Here is a 21,606-nt window from a genome sequence, read left to right on the forward strand (position 1 = left end):
TCACTAAATTTATTCAAAAATGAAATCCAACATTTAAAAAAAACAATCAAGACAACAGTAAACCTTTGTTATGGAAAGAATAAGATGCTAGGGAGTTTAAATAGTTTTCTTGATTCCCTGATTTTGAACTATTCCTCCTCTCACCACCATCCTGTTGATAGCACCTGTTCTTCTTGTCATTTTTCAAAAGTGAAGAAAGGAGGAGTATGGAAAGATTTCCAGGTACCTGAGAATAGGAAGACAAATACCTTTTTTTCTTTTGGGACCATCTAGTTCCAAGCCATCTGCTACTTGTCTGCTGTATGATTTTGGGCAAGTCACTTCACTTCTCTGTGTCTCAGTGACTTCATTCATAAAATGGGGATTAAGAAAGTGAAACCCATGTGGGACTTGGACTGCGTCCAACCTGATTAACTTGTATCAACCCCAGAGATTAGAACAGTGCCTGGCACAAAGTGCTTAAGTGCCATATAAAAATTTTTCACAATGCTAGAATTACAACACTACTTCCTTAACGAAGGGTCTTCAGAAAGAAAAGGTGGAACGGATAAGTGGGTAGATTTTTGGTTGTTGTTTTTGTGTGAAAATCTTTCACCCAGTCGTTGTTGGGCACATGAGCACCTAGCCTGTGTGCATGTGTGTAACTGTGTTTGTGTACAGACGGTTATGTGTGTGGAGATGTAGGTCGGTGTGTAGAGGTTTGCTTGTGTGAGCAGAAGTTGAGGAAACTTCTATGTGGGAGTCATGGATTGGGATGCTTTGTTCCCTGCAGAGAATCTGCAATTATTTAATTCCCCCAGCAGAATTAGGCCCTATAAAGGTGATAATATGTAGTGTGGTGGGAAAAATGTGCGTTCAATAATAATAAATATAAATACCAACTGATGATAAAATGAAACTCTTTATTTCTTTGCAGAATTTGTATTATTGGCTAACCTCACTACTTCCCCAGTCTCTTGAACTTGCTTCTGGACACTGACAACAAACACCATATATTTATTTCATGTTATGATCACCTCCTTGAAAAAATTGCTACTTATTTTTGTCCTGAACGGAGAAGACATATTTTGGATCCAGTTATTTATGCAATACATTGCTGAAAAAAAAAAAAACATGCGAATGAGGAAAGGCAATCAGCCACTTGTAACTGAATTCATTCTTTTGGGTTTCTCCAATCTCTATGAATTTCAGGTCATCCTGTTTATTATTTTCCTTGTAGTATATCTAATAACCTAATAACCTTGATAGGAAACTCCCTCTTAGTGTTGGTCTCCACGGTGGATCCCAGCCTTCAATCCCCCATGTACTTTGTCCTCAGAAGTCTGTACCTAATGGATATCTGCTATACGACTGCCATTATCCCCCAAATCCTCACCATTTTACTGTCCAAGGATAAAAGTGTTTCCTTTGGTGGCTGTGCAGCCCAGATGTATTTTGCCTTATTTCTCGGCCCCTCGGAGTGTTGGATCCTGACAATGATGGCTTATGACAGACAGGCCTCCATCTGTGACCTGCTCAGCTATTCACTCATTATGAACTGAAGGTTCTGTCTGCAACTGGCCCTGTCTTCCTGACTGGCAGGGATTCCCGTGGAAACAATACAGAATACACTGATGTTTACATTGACGTTCTGTGGGCCTAATGTAATTAACCATTTCCTCTGTGATAGCCCTCCTCTCTTAGACCTGGTGCGCACGGACACCTTGACGCTTGAGATATACAGTGTAACTGGGAGTGTGATCGTCCTGATGCTCCCATTTGGAGTGAACAGTGCATCTTACGTCCGCATCCTTGTCACCATCCTGAAGATGTCCTCTGCCGAGGGCCGTCACAAAGCCTTCTCCACGTGCTCATCCCATCTCATTGTGGTCTCACTGTTCTTTGGGGCTGCAAGTTCGACTTATTTCCAGGTGAAATCCTCCTACGCTCCTGAGACCAAGAAGGTGTTTTCTCTCCCCTATTCAGTCTTCACTTCCATGCTAAATCCCCTGATCTACAGTCTGAGAAATCAAGAGGTGAAAAGTGCTCTAAAGAGGATTCTGGGTAAAATGATATCTTCCCAAGATCAGAGAGGCTCTGATTTGTCAAGGTGACTTTCGTATTGAGGTATAAAGTCAATGACATTGCTCAGGCACTATTACTAGGCACATTCCTTTCTTTATCATTTGCTGAGGGCTCACTGTGTGCACGGGATATTCTGGGCTCTTGTAAAGACCATGGAGAAGTGTCAGAGGCCTATTCCTTATTCTCAGAATTAAAATAGACAACACCAGTAAGAACTCAGGCTAGTACAAAATAAAATATCAAGACATCAACACGTAAAATTGGACAATTGCTCTATCACTTAATGGTATTGATTGAGGGCTAATTGCAGAGCATGAGAACAATCTTTTATAGCATTACAGAATTACTAGGTACTTCTGTTCTACTGTTTTATTTAAAACGTTTGAAGAGAAGATCAGAAAAGAATATTTAGTAGTTCCTGGAGGTTGAAGGTTAGGTTGATTTTTCATCTCACAGACAGGTTTCTCTGCTCCTGATCCACTCCTATTTACAGGATCACTACCCTGTTATTCCAGGAAATACTCCCCCATTTGTATTTAAAAAGATGCTAGCCGTGTCTGAAAATAGAATAATGGATTTGAATTTTGAAGTAAAACTGTAAGTGAAGTGACATCTAGTAACTGTCTGCATCCAACAGAGCTCAAGTAAAGTATTCTTCTAATTCCAAAAGAATAAAAATAAGATCCTTGAATAGTAACGTCTAGAGATCTACCATGTATTCAGTTCCTTTAATCATACTTTTTGTAACGGTAGTAAGTGCTTGCTATGAGCTAGGCACTGTATTAAGCGCCGGGGTTGATATGAGCTAATCAGGTTTTGCATAGTCCATGTCCCACATGGGGCTAACAGTCTTAATCCCTATTTTACAGATGAGACAACCTGAGGGCACAGAGAAGTGAAGAGGCTTGCCCAAGGTCACACAGTAGATAAGTGGTGGAGCTGGGATTAGAACCCAGGTCCTTCTGACTCCCAGGCCCATGGTTGATTGACTAGGTCACACTGCTTCTCAATTCAGTTTATTTAGACAAGGTTGTGCATATCCTGTTTTGGGTGGGGTTATCATTTGTTAGACTGAAATAGCATTGAGGGTAAATATGACCCTTTAGAAGGTGTTTCATGAAAAAGAGAAAGAAATTCAAGGAGGATTCGAGGAAAGTAACACAGTTTAAGAAAGAGCCTGGACAGATAATCAAGTCTCACATGAGGCTCACAGTCAGAGGAGGGAGAACAGGTGTTGAATCTCCTCTATAGGTGTTCTCAATCTACACTCACTCCCTTGGTGGACTCATTCGCTCCCACGGCTTCAACTATCATCTCTACGCTGATGACACCCAAATCTACAACTCTGCCCCTGCTCTCTCTCCCTTCCTCCAGGCTCGTATCTCCTCCTGTCTTCAGGACATCTCCATCTGGATGTCTGCCCGCCATCTAAAACTCAGTATGTCCAAGACTGAACTCCTTATCTTCCTTCCCAAACCCTGCCCTCTCCCTGACTTTCCCATCACTGTTGACAGCACTACCAACCTTCCCGTCTCACAAGCCGGCAACCTTGGTGTCATCCTCGACTCCGCTCTCTCGTTCACCCCTAACATCCAATCTGTCACCAAAACCTGCCGGTCTCACCTCCACAACATCGCGAAGATCCGCCCTTTCCTCTCCATCCAAACCGTTACCCTGCTGGTTCAATCTCTCATCCTATCCCGACTGGATTACTGCATCAGCCTCCTCTCTGATCTCCCAACCCCCTGTCTCTCCCCACTTCAATCTATACTTCACTCTGCTGACCAGATCATCTTTGTACAGAGACGCCCTGGGCATGTTACTCCCCTCCTCAAAAATCTCCAGTGGCTACCAATCAACCTACGCATCAGGTAAAAACTCCTCACTCTCGGCTTCAATGCAGTCCATCACCTCGCCCCCTCCTACCTCTCCTCCCTTCTTTCCTTCTACAGCCCAGCCAGCACCCTCCACTCCTCTGCCTCTAATCTCCTCACTGTGCCTCGTTCTCGCCTGTCCCACCGTCGACCCTCGAACCACGTCCTCCCCCTGGCCTGGAATGCCCTCCCTCTGCCCATCCGCCAAGCTAGCTCTCTTCCTCCCTTCAAGGCCCTGCTGAGAGCTCACCTCCTCCAGGAGGCCTTCCCAGACTAAGCCCCCTCCTTCCTTTCCCCCTCCTCCCCCTCTCCACCCCCCGCCTTACCTCCTTCCCTCCCCCACAGCACCTGTATATATGTATATATGTTTGTACATATTTATTACTCCATTTATTTTACTTGTATATATTTACTATTCTATTCATTTCATCTTGTTAATATGTTTTGTTTGTTGTCTCTCTCCCCCTTCTAGGCAGTGAACCCGCTGTTGGGTAGGGACCGTCTCTATATGTTCCCAACTTGTACTTCCCAAGCGCTTAGTACAGTGCTCTGCACACAGTAAGCACTCAATAAATACGATTGAATGAATCCCTATTTTGCAGATGCACAGAGAAGGTCACCAGAACTAAGTGTGCAGAACTGAGATTAGATCCCAGGTTCTTTGACTCCCAGACCCATGCCCTTTGAACTTTGATATGCTGCTACCTATAAATGAAAATTCTTCTTTGGCTTGGGACTTGGCTTAGGAATCCACTTGTTGATGTATTTAGTTCAAGTGTGTGGTCCCCTCCTGTATTATCGGACTGAGTATCAGGGGGTTAAACATACGAGCAGAGCAGTTTGTCCACATTCAGTCATTCATTCGATCATATATATTTAGCGCTTACTGTGTGCAGAGCACTGTACTAAGCACTTGGGAGGTACAAGTCGGCAACCTATAGAGACGGTCCCTACCCAACAACGGGCTCACAGTCTGAGTGGCTTGACTTGGCCAGAGAATACATGATGATAGGAGATCCAAAGATCAAGGTGATGACAATGAGGTCGGAGGAACAGATGGGGCAGGCATTGTGACCTGAAAGAAGGAGAGATGATTTTGACATAGTACAGGAGTATCAAAAGGAAAGGAACCATTACAATCAGCATAGTCACGTCTTATGTCAGAACCTTGTAGGGGAAGATTTCCCCATAGGTTAGCTTCAGCACTGATGTAAGTCACAGAAACAAATGGTTACTTTTATCCAAATTGCAAAGGGCTGTGTCGAGACTCAATATATTTGCTCTATATGGACTGGAAGGGCTCTTTCACATAGCAGCCACTAGCTGGACATGCACGTTGTAGCTCATGATAGGTGGGTAATGCAAGGAGTTATATATGGCCACATAACAAGTGCATTCTCATAGCCTAGTAGAGGGAATGTGGGCCTGGGAGTCTGAAGGACCTGGATTCTAGTCCAAGCTCTGCAACTCATCTGCTGTGTGACCTTGGGCTGGGTATTTCATTTCTCTGTGTCTTAGTTCTCGCATCTGAAACTCATTGTTGGGTAGGGATTGTCTCTATTTGTTACTGAATTGTACTTTCCAAGTGCTTAGTACAGTGCTCTGCACACAGTAAGTGCTCAATAAATTCAATTGAATGATTCAGACAGAAAAACAAAACAAGTAGATAGGTGTCAATGCCATCTCCCCCCCGCCTTACCTCCTACCCTTCCCCACAGCACCTGTATATATGTATATATGTTTGTGTGTATTTATTACTCTATTTATTTATTTTACTTGTACATAGTCTATTTATTTTATTTTGTTAATATGCTTTGTTTTGTTCTCTGTCTCCCCCTTCTAGACTGTGAGCTCACTGTTGGGTAGGGACAGTCTCTATATGTTGCCAACCTGTGCTTCCCAAGCACTTAGTACAGTACTCTGAACACAGTAAGCGCTCAATAAATACGATTGAATGAATGAATGAATGAATCAGAATAAATAGAACTATAGCTATATACACATCATTAATGAAATAAATATGTAAATATGTACAAATGAAATAGAGTAATAAATATGTACAAATATATTCAAGTGTTGCGGGGAAGGGAAGGGGGTAGGGCAAAGGAGGGGATGATGGGGAGGGAAGGAGGTGGAGGAGAGGAAAAAAGGGAGGGCTTAGTCAGGGAAGGCCTTCTGGAGGAGCTGAGCTATCAGTAGGGCTTTGAAGGGAGGAAGAGAGCTAGTTTGGTGGATGTGTGGAGGGAGGGCATTCCAGGCCAGAGGAAGGATGTGGGCCGGGGGTTACGATGGGTCAGGCGAAAGTGAGGAACAGTGAGGAGGTTAGAGGTAGACGAGTAGAGTGTGCGGGCTGGGCTGTAGAAGGAGAGAAGGGAGATGAGTTAGGAGAGGATGAGGTGATGGAGAGCCTTGAAGCCGAGAGTGAGGGGTTTTTGCTTGATTCGAAGGTTGACAGGCAACCACTGGAGATTCTTTAGGGGGCGGGAGTGACATGCCTACAGCGTTTCTGTACAAAGATAATCTGGGCAGCAGAGTGAAGTATAGACTGAAGTGGGGAGAGACAGGAGGTTGGAAGATCAGAAAGGAGGCTGATGCCGTAATCCAGTCGGGAAAGGATGAGGGATTGAAGCAGCAAGGTAGCGGTTTGGATGGAGAGGAAAGGGCAGATCTTGACAATGATGCGGAGGTGAGACCGGCTGGTTTTGGTGACAGATTGGATGAGTGGAGTGAATGAGAGAGAGGAGTCATAGATGAACGAATGAAAAAGATGGTGATGAAAGTTATTAGTTCAATGTGGGATATTAATTGTTTCTGACCTTTTTAGTTTGTATCTACAACTATGCTTAGTAAAGTTCCTGGAACATAGTAAATGTTTAACGAATACCATTAAAAAATTATATACCATCACTGCCAGGAGGACACAGTCTGTAGCACCTAGAAAAATCAAAGTCTACAGCAAAGAAGCATAAACAGGGAAAGCAATACTTCTGTCCTGTGTCTAGGGGTCCACCAGCATTCTGGGGAGAGTAACTGTGGGTAATAGATTCCTAAGGGAAAATCGTATGGGGATGTTAAGTGTTTGATTTGCCTTGGTTTTATCTCTGTGGTAATAGTCAGGCAAATGACCGAGGATAACCTAAAAAGATGCCCCGGCAGTTTGGGAACACTGGGAAAATCCCATTAGAATAAATTCCATAACTTTCATATGATTTCTCATCAACGAAATAATAATAAAATTATGGTATTTGTTAAGTGCTTACTATGTGCCAATCACTGTTCTAAGTGCTTAGGTAGATAGAAGATAATTGGGTTGGACACAGTCTGTTGTTCCCCATAGAGCTCACAGGCTTAATCTCTATTTTGCTGATGAGGGAAGGAAGGCACAGAGAAATGAAGTGACTTGCCCAAGGTCACACAGCAGAGAAGTTGTAGAGTCCTGACCTCTGACTTCCAGGCCCATGCTCTATCTGTATTATATCTGCAAAATGGAACAGTCCAAGGTTGGTACTTCGGAAAAGAATGCTTGAATTGAGAGTCAGTGAGAACGGAAATATTCTTAATTCTATAGTATTAGCCCTTAATGGATTTCAAATACTTTTTACATGAAATTCAAGGTTTCTGTCATGAAATTCATTAATTTAATGCAACTTACATTTAATGTCATGTAACGTGCATATTCTTCAAGTCATCTTGGTTCATTGGAAAGGTTTTACACACCCCTGGACCAGTCATCCACTCCATCTTTCCCAAGATTTATGCAAATCACTCAAGATATTTCTATACAAATTCCATGTCAGTATTTATCCACACATTCCCGAGAACATGAGTGAAAGTTGTAAGCTCATTGTGGCAGGGAACCTTTCTGCTAAATCTGTTGTATTGTACTCTTCCAAGCACTTATCACAGTGCTCTGCACGTGGTAAGGGCTCAATAAATACAAAGATTGATGTTAACTCAGTAACCTAGTAGGTGTTGAGTCTCATGTTCGACAAGGATTAGTGTCTGATTTTTATTAACACCTGTCTCCCCCTCTACTCTCTATGTTCGTAGTGGGCAGGGAATGTGTCTACCAATTCTCCCATGTGATTAGCACAGTGGTCTGCACAAAGTAAGTGCTCAATGAATACCATTGGTGGTGATGATGTGGTCTACTTCACTGCCTCTTTAGTCTTAGCTTATGCTTTGACATACACCAAATGAATATCATAATTAATATCCTTATAGGTTGTTTGAAATAACTTCATGAAAACTTCCCCGCTGAAGCAATACTTAAAGCAGTGCAGTTGATGAGTGTTGATGATGAGGATCTTAGATGCCATATTCATACTGGCCAAATCACTTGGACTGTAAGCTCCTAATAGGCAACTTATCTACGAAATCTATTATGCTGTACTCTCCCAAGCGATTAGTACTGTGCTTTGCACACATTGAGCACTCCATAAATATGATTTATTGAGATTAATAAGAATTATGGTGAAAGTGGTATTTAACCACTCATTATGTGCCAGACACTGTACTTAATAGTGGGGTGGATAGAAGATATTCAGGTCAGACACAGACCCTATTGCACATGGGGCTCTCAGTCTACCAGAGGGAGGATTCTTGAATCCCCATTTTACATATGAGGTAGCTGAGGCACAGAGAAGTTAAGTGACTTGCCCAAGGCCACACATCCAATGAGTGGCTGTGCAGGATTAGAACCCAGATCCTCTGACTACCACGTTTGGGCTCTTTCCATTAAACCGTGCAGCTTCCTGTTTACTTTGTCTTCTGTTATTGCTCCTGAATCTCTTGTCACTTGTTGTGGTTCAGAATGCTTTCACTGTTTTCAGTCTTCCTTGGACTCAGGACAGCTGACAGCCCCGCTTCTCCAAAAGGGCAAAGCCCTCCGGTATGCACTCTGCATTCTACAAGTGGGGACCAGAGCAGCTTGACTCTTGACTCTTCTTGCCTATGGTCAGTATGCATTGAACATCATTTCACATCACAGCACAAAATACAAGCTCTTAGTACACTGCTCTGCACACAGCAAGCTACTCATTGAGTTCTATATAGAACTCACTGTTTTTTTTATCAGTGAGCTCTTTATAGATATTGATATAAAGAACTATAAAAAACCACTCCAGCGCTTAGTACAGTGACTGACTCATTTAAGCACTTAACAAATACCGTTATTATTATTATAATTATTGTTAAGTCACTTCTCTATATCTCAGTTACCTCATCTGTAATATAGGGATAAAGACTATAAGCCCCACATTTCCTGCCCTTTCACATCTTCTCCTGACAATCTCACTTCTCAGTCCAGTAAGGTGAAGAATATCCAAGCACATCAACTGCATTCTGAAACTAATCTAAAAAACTTATCTTTGTGATTGCTCAGATATCAGTTGATTAGAGGATGGGTTCTGTAACAGTGATCATGTATTTCCTCCTAAGATAATTGCTTGGCCCTCCAATTTGTCGTTATTATAACTCTTTATTTAGAAGAATGTATTCATCATTAATATTTATTGTGCTGGTAATCAATTGTATTTATTGAGCATTTACTGTGTGCAGAGCACGGTACTAAGTGCTTGGGAGAGTCCAATATAACAATGTGAAAGAGTTGGTAGCTACATTCCCAGCCCACAGTGAGTCTACAGTCTAGTGGGGAGAGGGACATTAATATAAATAAATGAATAAATCACAGATATGTATATGATGACTGTGGACCTGTGGATCACGGAGGGATTTATACTAGGTACATTGCTTTCTTAGGTGTATATGAATTGCATAAGGGGATTTTCAAATTACAATTCTACCTATTCAGAGAGAACCTCAGAGAAGGGAGAAGCAGGCTAAACTTCCTCATGACATAAAACTGTAGAAGGCAAATCTAAATAACAGAAGTCAATCAAATGGGCCCAGGGAAACACATAAAAGAGAATAAGGATTAGCCATTATTCAGTTTTTACATTTCTCCTTTCCCATGCATACAATCTTCAAAACTCTCAAACACAAGTAACAGTTTTGAGAACTTAAAACTGTTTGATACCTCGATTCTCTCAGAGTTTAAGGTGACTCATTGGAATGAGGTGGGATGCAACTCCTGAAATAGTTTACAACTTTAGAGAAGTAGCATAACCTAGTGAAAACAGCAGAGGTCTCAAAATCAGAGGACTGGTGTCTTAATCACAACTCTGCCACGTATCTGCTGTGTGACCTTGGGCAAGTCAGCAGGGCGTAGTAGATAGAGCACAGGTCTGGGAATCAGAAGATCATGGGTTCTAATCCTGGCTCACCGACTTGTTTGCCATGTGACCTTGGGAAAGTCTCGTCAAGGTGCCTCAGTTATCTCATCTTAAAAATGGGGATTGATACTGTGAACCCAATATGTGACAGAGACTGTGTCCAACATGCTTTCCTTGTATCCACCCCAGTGCTTGGTACAGTGGCTGGCTCATTTTAAGCACTTAACAAATGCCATTATTATCATTAATATTATTATTATTAAGTCACTTCTCTATATCTCAGTAACCTGATCTGTAGTATAGGGATAAAGACTATAAGCCCCAAATAGGATATGGATTGTGTCCAAACTGATTAGCTTGTATCTACCCCTATACTTAGTATGTTGCCTGGCAAATAATAGCACTTAACAAATACTATAAAGAAAACAAACAAAACCGAAAGGTTCTGCCCTGGGCCATGTGACTGAGCTGGAAGTTACTGCTTTTCAAAATAAAGGAGGATCTAACTCAATGCATTGGAATCCAAGAGAGTCTCACAAAACATTGGCAGGCACAAAAAGCGGTCCTATTTATATAATGAAATGGTTTAGAGACCTGCCTCTAGAAATTGGTCTAGATAATGAACTGTGTTCCCTCTCAGGATTGCACCTGGAGAGTATCTAGTACTCTACTAGTCTTGGCTATCGGAGGGAGAGTCAAGCAGAAGTATACACATTCTATCCTAGCTTGGGCAGTGGCTAACGAGTGGAAGGCAATCTGCCGCAAATCAAAACTCACTTGTGCTGGGCAGCAGCAACATGGGAGATGATATGGGATCCAAAGATTAAGGTGATGACAATGAGGTAGGAGAAGCAGATGGGGCAGGCTTTATGGCCTGAAAGGAGAGATGATTTTGACACAGTACAGAAGTATCAACAGGAAAGGAACCATTACAATCAGCATAGTCACATCGTATGGCAGAGGCTTATTGGGGAAGAGAGAGTGGAGGGTGGAGATTCAAAGAAGTAGGCAATGGTAAACCACTTCCATATTTTTAACAAAACTCTATGGATATACTACCAGTATGATTGCAGATGGAAGTGGAACATTCTGGGAAAGATGTGTCCATGGACTCGTTATGGGTCAGAGATGACTCATTCATTCATTAAATAGTATTTATTAAGCGTTACTGTGTGCAGAGCACTGTACTAAGCGCTTGGGAAGTACATGTCTAGACTGTGAGCCCGCTGTTGGGTAGGGACCGTCTCTATATGTTGCCAACTTGTACTTCCCAAGCGCTTAGTACAGTGCTCTGCACACAATAAGCGCTCAATAAATACGATTGAATGAATGAATGAATGAATGTCGGCAACATATAGAGACGGTACCTAGCCAACAAGGGGCTCACAGTCTAGAAGGGGGAGACAGACAACAAAACAAAACATGTAGACAGGTTTCAAAACCGTCAGAACAAATAGAATTAAAGCTATATGCACATCATTAACACAATAATAGTAAATATGTACAAGTAAAATAGAGTAATATATCTGTACAAATATATACAAGTGCTCTGGGGAGGGGAAGGAGGTAGGGCGCGGGGGGGGTGGGAAGGAAGAGAGGAAAAAGAGGGCTCAGTCTGAGAAGGCCTCCTGGAGGAGGTGAACTCTCAGTAGGGCTTTGAAGGGAGGAAGAGAACTGGCTTGGTGGATGTGTGGAGGGAGGTTATTTCAGGCCAGGGGAAGGACGCGGGTCGGTGGTAGATGGCAGGACACGTATTTTTTGGACTGAGTATCAACAGCTTAAATGTACAAGTAGAGAAAAAGGAGAGCAGCTTGTCCATATCACCTGAGTGGCTTGTCTTGGCCAGAGAATACATGAGGATAGCAGATCCAATCAATCAATCAATCAATCAATCGTATTTATTGAGCGCTCACTGTGTACAGAGCATTGTACTAAGCACTTGGGAAGTACAAGTTGGCAACATATAGAGACGGTCCCTACCCAACAGTGGGCTCACCATCTAGAAGGGGGAGACAGAGAACAAAACAAAACATATTAACAAAATAAAATAAGTAGAATATATATGTACAAGTAAAATAGATGACTAGAGTAATAAATGCGTGCAAACATATATACATATATACAGGTGCTGTGGGAAGGGAAGGAGGTAAGGCGGGGAGGATGGAGAGGGAAAGGAGGGGGAGAGGAAGGAGGGGGCTCAGTCTGGGACGGCCTACTGGAGAAGGTGAGCTATCAGTAGGGACTTGAAGGGAGGAAGAGAGCTAGCTTGGCGGATGTGGGGAGGGAGGGCATTCCAGGCCAGGGGGATGATGTGGGCCGGGGGTCGACGGCGAGACAGGTGAGAATGAGGGATGGTGAGAAGATTAGCGGGAGAGGAGCGGAGGGTGCGGGCTGGGCTGTAGAAGGAGAGAAGGGAGGTGAGGTAGGAGGGGGCGAGGTGATGGAGAGCCTTGAAGCCGAGGGTGAGGAGTTTCTGCCTGATCCAAAAATCAAGGTGATGACAATGAGGTCGTAGGAGCACATGGGGCAGGCTTCGTGGCCTGAAAGGAGAGATGATTTTGACACAGTGCAAAAGTATCAACAGGAAAGGAACCATTACAATCAGCATAGTCACATCGTATAGCAGAAGCTTATTGTGGAAGGTTTCCCCATAGATCAGCTTCAGTACAGATGCAAGTCGCAGAAAAATATGGTTAATTTTATCCAAATCAAAAAGGGCTGTGTGGAGACTCAATATATATATGCTCTTCCTGGACTGGAAGGGTCCTTTCACATAGCAGCTACCAGCTGGACACACACTTTGTAGCTCATGATAGGTGAGAAACTCAGGGGGTTACATATGGCCACATACCAAGAGCAGTCTCATGGCCTAGTGGAGGGAGTGTGGGCCTAGGAGTCTGAAGGACCTGGGCTCTAATCCCAGCTCTGCAGCTCGCCTGCTTGTGTGACCTTGGGTTGTGTATTTCACTTCTCGGTGCCTCAGTTCTCACATCTGAAACCCGCTGTTGGGTAGGGATTGTCTCTGTTGCTGAATTGTACTTCCCAAGCGCTTAATACAGTGTTCTGCACCCAGTAAGCGCTCAATAAATATGACTGACTGACTGAATGACTGAATGAATGAATGAATGAATGAATGAAAAAATGGTATGAAAACTATTAGCCCAGTGTGGGACATTAATTGGGTCTGACCTGATTAGTTTGGATCTACAACTATGCCAGGTACAGTGCCTGGCACATAGTAAATGCTTAAAAAGTAACATTAAAAAATTGTATACCATCATTGTCAGGTGGACATATTCTGTAGTACCTAGAAAAAGCAAATTATACAGCAGAGAAACACAAACAGGGAAAGCAATAGTTCTGTCCTGTGTCCAAATTTCCACCAGCATTCTGCAGAGAGTAACTGTGGGTAACAGATTTCTAAGGGAAAGATATATGGGGATGTGGAGTGTTTGATTGGCCTTGGATTTATTCCTGTAGCAATAGTCATGTAAATGATCAAGAATAACTCAAAAAGATGGCCCTGCAGTTTGGGTACACTGGAAAACTCCGATGAGAATAAATTCCCTAACTTTGATATGATTTCCCATCAACATAATAATAATAAAATTATGGTGTTTGTTAAGTGCTTACTATGTGCCAATCACTATTCTAAGTGCTGAGGTAGATACAAGATAATTGGTTTGGGCACAGTCCCTTGTTCCACATAGAGCTCACAGGCTTAATCTCCTTTTTACTGATGAGGGAACTAAGGCACAGAGAAACGAAGTGTCAATCAATGAATCAATCAATCGTATTTATTGAGCACTTACTGTGTGCAGAGCATTGTACTAAGCGCTTGGGAAGTACAAGTCGGCAACACATAGAGACAGTCCCTACCCAACAGCGGGCTCACAGTCTAGAAGGGGGAGACAGAGAACAAAACCAAACATACTAACAAAATAAAATAAATAGAATAGATATGTACAAGTAAAATAAATAAATAAATAAATAGAGTAATAAATATGTAAAACATATATACACATATACAGGTGCTGAGGGGAAGGGAAGGAGGTAAGATGGGGGGATGGAGAGGGGGACGAGGGGGAGAGGAAGGAAAGGGCTTATTCTGGGAAGGCCTCCTGGAGGAGGTGAGCTCTCAGTAGGGCCTTGAAGGGAGGAAGAGAGCTAGCTTGGCGGATGGGCAGAGGGAGGGCATTCCAGGCCCGGAGGATGACGTGGGCCAGGGGTCGATGGCGGGACAGGAGAGAACGAGTCACGGTGAGGAGATTAGCGGTAGAGGAGTGGAGGGTGCGGGGTGGGCTGTAGAAGGAGAGAAGGGAGGTAGGAGGGGGCGAGGTGATGGAGAGCCTTGAAGCCGAAGGTGAGGAGTTTCTGCCTGATGCACAGATTGATTGGTTGCCACTGGAGATTTTTGAGGAGGGGAGTAACATGCCCAAAGCGTTTCTGGACAAAGACAATCCGGGCAGCAACATGAAGTATGGATTGAAGTGGGGAGAGACACGAAGATGGGAGATCAGAGAGAAAGCTGATGCAGTAGTCCAGACGGGATAGGATGAAAGCTTGAACGAGCACGGTAGCGGTTTGGATGGAGAGGAAAGGGCGGATCTTGGCAATGTTGCGGAGCTGAGACCGGCAGGTTTTGATGGCGGCTTGGATGTGAGAGGTGAATGAGAGAGCGGAGTCGAGGATGACACCAAGGTTGCGGGCTTGTGAGACGGGAAAGATGGTAGTGCCGTCAACAGTGATGGGAATGTCAGGAAGAAGGCAGGGTTTGGAGGGAAGACAAGGAGTTCAGTCTTGGACATGCTTAGTTTTAGGTGGCGGGCAGACATCCAGATTGAGGTGTCCTGAAGCCAGGAGGAGATGCGTGCCTGGAGAGAGGGGGAGAGAGCAGGGGCAGAGATGTAGATCTGGGTGTCATCAGCGTAGAGATGATAGTTGAAGCCGTGGGAGCGAATGAGGTCACCAAGGGAGTGCGTGTAGATCGAGAACAGAAGGGGACCAAGCACTGAACCTTGGGGAACCCCCACAGTAAGAGGATGGGAGGGGGAGGAGGAGCCTGCAAAAGAGACTGAGAAAGAGCAACCGGAGAGATAAGAGGAGAACCAGGAGAGGATGGAGTCGGTGAAGCCAAGGTCGGATAGCGTGTTGAGAGAAGGGGGTGGTCCACAGTGTCGAAGGCAGCTGAGAGGTCGAGGAGGATTAGGATAAAGTAGGAGCCCTGGGATTTGGCAAGCAGGAGGTCATTGGTGACCTTTGAGAGGGCAGTTTCCATGGAATGTAGGGGACGGAAGCCAGACTGGAGGGGGTCGAGGAGAGAGTTGGTGTTGAGGAATTCGAGGCAGCGCGTGTAGACAACTCGTTCAAGGAGTTTGGAAAGGAATGGTAGGAGGGTAAGTGTAAGTGTCCTGCCCAAGGTCACACAGCCGAGAAATCGTTGAGTCATGAATGGTAGAGTCTGACTCCCAGGACCATTCTCTGTCTGCATTTCATTGACAAAATGGAACAGACCCAGATTGGTACTTAGGAAAGGAATGGTTGGACTGAGAGTCAATGAGAACAGAAATATTCTTCATTCTATATTATTAAACCTTAATGCATTCCATATAATTTTTACATGCAATTCAAGGTTTCTGTCATTAAATTCATTAATAAAAGTCATGTAACTTACATATTCTTCAGGGTTTTTACACACCCTTGGAGCAGTCATCCACTCCATCTTTCCCAAGATTTATGCAAATCACCCTGGAATATTTAAGTTACTTCCACATAAATTCTATGTCAGTATTTATCCACATATTCCCGGGAACATGGGTGAAAGTTGTAAGCTTACTGTGAGCAGGGAAACTTTCTGCCAAGTCCTTTAAGTTGTACTCTTCCAAGCGCTTATCACAGTGCTCTGCACATAGCAAGGGCTCAATTAATACCGTTGATTGATGTTAACTGTAACAGTAGGTGTTGATATGGGTCTCATGCTCGACAAGGATTAGTGTCAGATTTTTATTAATGCCTGTCTCCCTCTCTACTCTGTATGTTCACTGTGGTCAGGGAATGTATCTACCAACTCTCCCATGTGGTTAGCACAGTGGTCTGCACACAGTAAGTGCTCAATAAATAACAGTGGTGGTAAAGATTATGTCTACTTCAGTGCCTCCTTAGGCTATGCTTAAGCTTTGACATACACTAAATGAGTACCACAGTTAATATCCATAGAGGTTGTCTGAAATAACCCCAAGAAAACTTCCCCAGTGAAGCAATACTTGAAGCAGTGCAGTTGATGAGTACTGATGATGGGGATTTTAGATGCCACATTCATATTGGCCAAATCACTTAGACTGTAGGCCCCTTATAGTTAGGGAACTTGTCTACCACCTCTTTTAAATTGTACTCTCCCAAGTGCTTAGTACTGTACTTTGCACACATTAAACACTCCATAAATATGATTGAGAATAATGATAAGAATGATAGTGAAAGTGATATTTAACCATTTAGTACGTGCCAGGCACTCTACTTAACAGTGAGGTAGATAGAAGATAATCAGGTCAGATACAGTCCCTGTTGCACATGGGTCTCTTAGTCTGTCTGAGGGAGGATTATTGAACCCAGATGAAGTAACTGAGGCTCAGAGAAGTTAAGTGACTTGTCCGAGGTCACAAGGCAGACGAGTGGCTGTGCAGGATTAGAACCAAGATCCTCTGATTACCAGGCTTGGGCTCTTTCTATTAGACCATGTGACTTCCTGTGGACTTTGACTTCTGCTGTTGCTCCTGAACCTCTTGTCACGTTGTGGTTCAGACTGCTTTCACTGTTTTCAGTCTTCCTTGGGCTCAGCACAGCTCACACCCCTGCTTCTCCAAAAGGGCAAAACTTTGCATTCTGCAGGTGCGGACCAGAGCAGCTTGACTCTTGACTCTTCTGCCTGTGGTCAGTATGCATTGAACATCAATTCACATTGCTTAGAGCTGAATATAAGCTCTTAGTATACTACTCTGCACACACTAAGTTAATAAATGCGATTGAATGAATGAATGAATGAATCACATCTCCTCCTGGCAATCTCATCTCTCAGTCCAGTAAGATGAGGAATATCCAAGAACATCGATTGCATTCTTAAAGTGACCTAAGAAACTTTGTGATTGCTCAGAATATCAATTGATTAGAGGATGGGTGTGATAAAAGTGATCGTGTATTTCTTATTAAGATAATTGCTTGCACCTCCAATTTCTGGTTATTATAACTCTTTAGAATAATTTATTTATCATTAATATTTATTGTTCTGGTAACCGATTGTATTTTCTGAGCATTTACTGTGTGCAGTCCACCATACTAAGTGCTTGGGAGAGTCTAATATAACAATATAAAAGAGTTGGTAGCTATATTCCCAGTCCACAGTGTCCTTACAGTCTAGCGAGGAGACAGACACTAATGTAAATAAATTAGAGATATGTACATAATGGCTGTGGAGCTGAAGGTCAGAGAGGGATTTATAGTGGGTATAGTGCTATTGTACTTTCTTAGGTCTAAATGAATTACATAGGGGGATCTTCAAATTACAATTCTACCTATTTAGAGAGAACCTCAGAGAGGGGAGAAATAGGCTAAACTTCATTGTGACATAAAACTATAGGAGGCAATTCTAAAGAAGAGAAGAAAATCAAATGGGCCCAGGGAGATATATAAAATAGGATAAAGACTAAACATTATTCAATTTTTAAATTTCTCCTTTCCCATATGTGCAATCTTTCGCAGTATCCCCACCCCATCCCAGTTCTCCTTTCTCATTGCCACCCTTCTTCTCCCTCTCCCCGCCCAGGCCCCTGCCAACTCATCCCAATCCAAACCCTCCCCACCACTCACACCCTTCCCCCTCCCTCCCGTCTTTCTACAGCTTCTGTCAAGTGTGGCCTTTGGAACCCCCACTCCATTATATGTAAGCTCCCTTTCATCCTGGACCTATTCCTTTCCAGATCTCTACTCTTCCTCGCCCTAGCCGAAACATGGCTGTCTCCGGACGACACGACCTCTTCTGCAGCTCTCTCCAGTGGAGGCCTCTTCTTCTCCCACCCCCTCTCCCCCGACTCACAGGAAAAGGAGGAGGTGTCAGTTTCCTTCTCTCTCCCCAATGTCGCTTTCGCACTATCCCTACTCCCCCTTCCCTTTCCTTCCCCTCCTTTGATGCCCACATTATTCGCCTCTACCACCCTCTCCAGATTTGTGGTAGACCTAACATCTGGGCCTAGGTTGAAAGCCAGGCACCCCCCGGCCTTCCGTGCTCACAGGAAGACCTACAAGGAACAATGAAGGAAGTCAGGCTGCTAGATAAATAACTTGGCGCTGTTCTGAGAATTGCCTTAGGAACGTGCCGATCTAAGCATGAGCTCAGCCTTGCTGATAAGCTTGCAGTCATCCGCCTGTCACCTAACTCCCTTGAGGCTCCTCACTGTATAAAATCCTCCACAGTGTGCTGAATAAACAGTCTCCTTGTCCACCTTGAGATTCGCCGGGCCTGTGTAATTCCATTGCGCGTGCCTGTCTCCCGGCTGCGCCGGACTCGTGGAGGCAGACGGCAACAAATGGCGCCCGAACAGGGACAGGGACATGAAGCCTGGACCCTGAGATTCAGCACCGCAACCCTCACGAAGCAACTCATCACTGCGCAGTGACTCACCAAAGAAACGGAAGAGGTGAGGGCATTTAAGTTTACTTTCATTTTCAAACACCAGGCTTACAGCAGGGATGAAAATGGGACAAATTCAATTCCGTTCTCGGAATCATTATATCCAATTACTTAAGGATGTTGTAAAGGAGAGTGGGTTGATTATCACCACTGCCCAGATTGAACAATTTTTGGAATGCGTGGAAAAATGCTGCCCTTGGTTTCCAAAGGAAGGAATAGTGGATTTAGAACGATGGGAAATAGTGGGAAGGCAGATGAGTTCCAGACTACGAGAAGAAGGACCCCAGGCTTTTCCTATCGCTGCGTTCTCCTTATGGAACGTATTAAAGATGTGCCTTACTCCTGAACACAAAATTCCCTTGAAGGAAATTTGGCAGGGATAGATGTGGCCTCCAGCCCGGACGAAGCTATGATTTGTCCGGACCCCCCTTTGCCTCCCCCACCTGAATCTGCATTGATGGACTGCAATCCTGAGCTATGGCCGAAAGGAAAGTGGAATCCTTTCACTGAGCCAGCTCCGTCTGCACCACCACCTCCACCACACCCTCCATGGGTCCCGAAAGCAGCACAAACACCTCTGCAGCGAGCGATGGGGGCTGCTATGGAAGGGGGAGAGGTGATACCTATTGAACTGTTGATGGGTTTCCCTGTGATGGAGCAAACTGACCCTGGTAATCCTGGTCAGTTAATACGTACCCACGAACTCTTGAATTTCAAATTATTAAAAGAAGTGAAACAGGGTGCTGAGACATATGGACCCACGGCTCCTTATGTGCTGGCACTCATAGAAAGTATTGCTTCCTCAATCCTTTGCCCGTATGATTGGCAAACCTTAGCCAAGACTGTCCTGGATGGCGGAGACTATTTGCTTTAGAAGGCAGATTTTTTTGATTTGTGCGCGGAGCAAGCGCATCGCAATGATCGCGCCCAACCTCCAGTTCAAATCACTTTCGAGATGCTTACAGGGACTGGGCCTTTTGCGGACACTGCCAATCAATTAACTTACACTCTGCAAGCATATCAACAAATAATGATAGCGGGGAAAGCTACATGGCAGAAGCTCCCGGCGAAAGGAGAACAAAACTCCAGTTTTACAAAAATATTGCAAGGACCGTCAGAACCATTTGAACAATTTGTCAGCCGCCTGACGATGGCTATCCACCGCAGCGTCAGTGATAATGCGGCGGGAGTTATTTTATTAAGACAGCTGGCTTATGACAATGCTAACCAAGACTGCAAGCGTGCCTTAGCTGGGGGCAAACGGACCTTGCCCATTACTGACATATTACGCCGATGTCAGGATGTAGGGACAGCCTCTTTCAATGCTAATCTAATGGCCGCAGCAATGCAAAGACAAACTAAGGCAGACATGGCATGCTTTAGCTGTGGAAAGAGCGGACATATGGAGAAGGATTGTCGTAGCTCACGACAGAGCTCTTCCAGACCGCTACCAGCCTCAGTATGCCCAAAATGCAAAAAAGGACGCCACTGGACTTCTGAATGCCGCTCGATGTTCTCAAATAATGGCAGCCCTGTGCCGGGAAACGGACGCAGGGGCCGGCCCCAGGCCCCAACAGCAATAGGGGCAGCCATCTCTCTGCAATGCGCAGCTGTTCCGAAGGAACAGGCTCTGACTTCTCCCGACAACTGTCCACCATCGGTGAATTGCAGCAAGCCACTAGCGGCTCCGCTGGCTTCGACCTCCCCGTGGTGGGACACTTGATTATAACCCCTGAAATGGGGGTTCAACGAATCCCCAAGGGGGTCGCTGGCCCTCTTCCAAAGGGTACTGTGGGACTCATCCTGGGCCGTAGCGGACTAACCCAAAAGGGGTTGATTGTCTTGCCGGGAGTGGTGGATGAAGACTATTTGGGGGAATTAGCTGCTTTGGCATACAGCCTTCGGGTAGTGCAACTCCCTGAACGTTCACGCATTGCTCAATTGGTGATTTTTTCCTTTTTACGCTTTAGGCTTCGTTCGGACGAAGGATCCGCGGGGTCAAAGGGTTTTGGCAGCTCCGGCATAGGAGCTTATTGGTCCGCTGTCATTGGGCAAGACCGATCGAGACTGACGGTCCGTTTAAATGGGCGAGAGTTTATTGGTTTAGTAGACACAGGGGCTGATCGTTCAGTCCTTACAAGAAAGGATTGGCCCCCGGCATGTCCACTGCAAACCGGGACTGCCCCGTTAGAAGGCATCGGAGAGGTTACCCTCCCCTCTCAAAGTGCCACTTACCTACACTGGGAGCTTGATAGCCTATCAGGATACATTCAACGATATGTGTTAGATCGCCTCCCCATTAATTTATGGGGACGTGATCTTTTAGGACAAATGGGGGCCGTAATTATGACCGACAATTGTCACCCATGTAATTCACCGCGCCCTTTTCCTTCGCGGCCACTGCAAAGGTCGGGGCCAACCGCCCAACCGCCCAACGAATAACGTGGGCTTCTGATACACCACTATGGGTGGAGCAGTGGCCGCTACCAACCCCGAAATTGGCTGCTTTACAAGTGATAGTCGCGGAACAATTAGCGGCGGGGCATATTGAACCCTCCGATAGCCCTTGGAATTCCCCTGTCTTTGTGATAAAAAAGCGCTCGGGGGCCTGGAGGATGTTGACTGATCTCAGAGAAATCAATAAGACGATGCAGCCAATGGGAGCGCTGCAACCTGGGCTCCCGAACCCGGCTATGATCCCTAGAAATTGGCCGTTATTAGTAGTAGCTATTCAGGATTGTTTTTTCTCTATTCC

General features: G+C 44.6%; 1 pseudogene; it reads left to right on the forward strand.

Moving 5' to 3' along the window:
- The first annotated feature begins 1,119 nt into the window (after positions 1-1,119).
- LOC119925357 lies at positions 1,120-20,434 on the forward strand (annotated as a pseudogene).
- The last annotated feature ends 1,172 nt before the right edge of the window (positions 20,435-21,606 follow it).

Source organism: Tachyglossus aculeatus, chromosome 3 (assembly GCF_015852505.1).
Source record: "Tachyglossus aculeatus isolate mTacAcu1 chromosome 3, mTacAcu1.pri, whole genome shotgun sequence".
Classification (NCBI taxonomy): domain Eukaryota; kingdom Metazoa; phylum Chordata; class Mammalia; order Monotremata; family Tachyglossidae; genus Tachyglossus; species Tachyglossus aculeatus.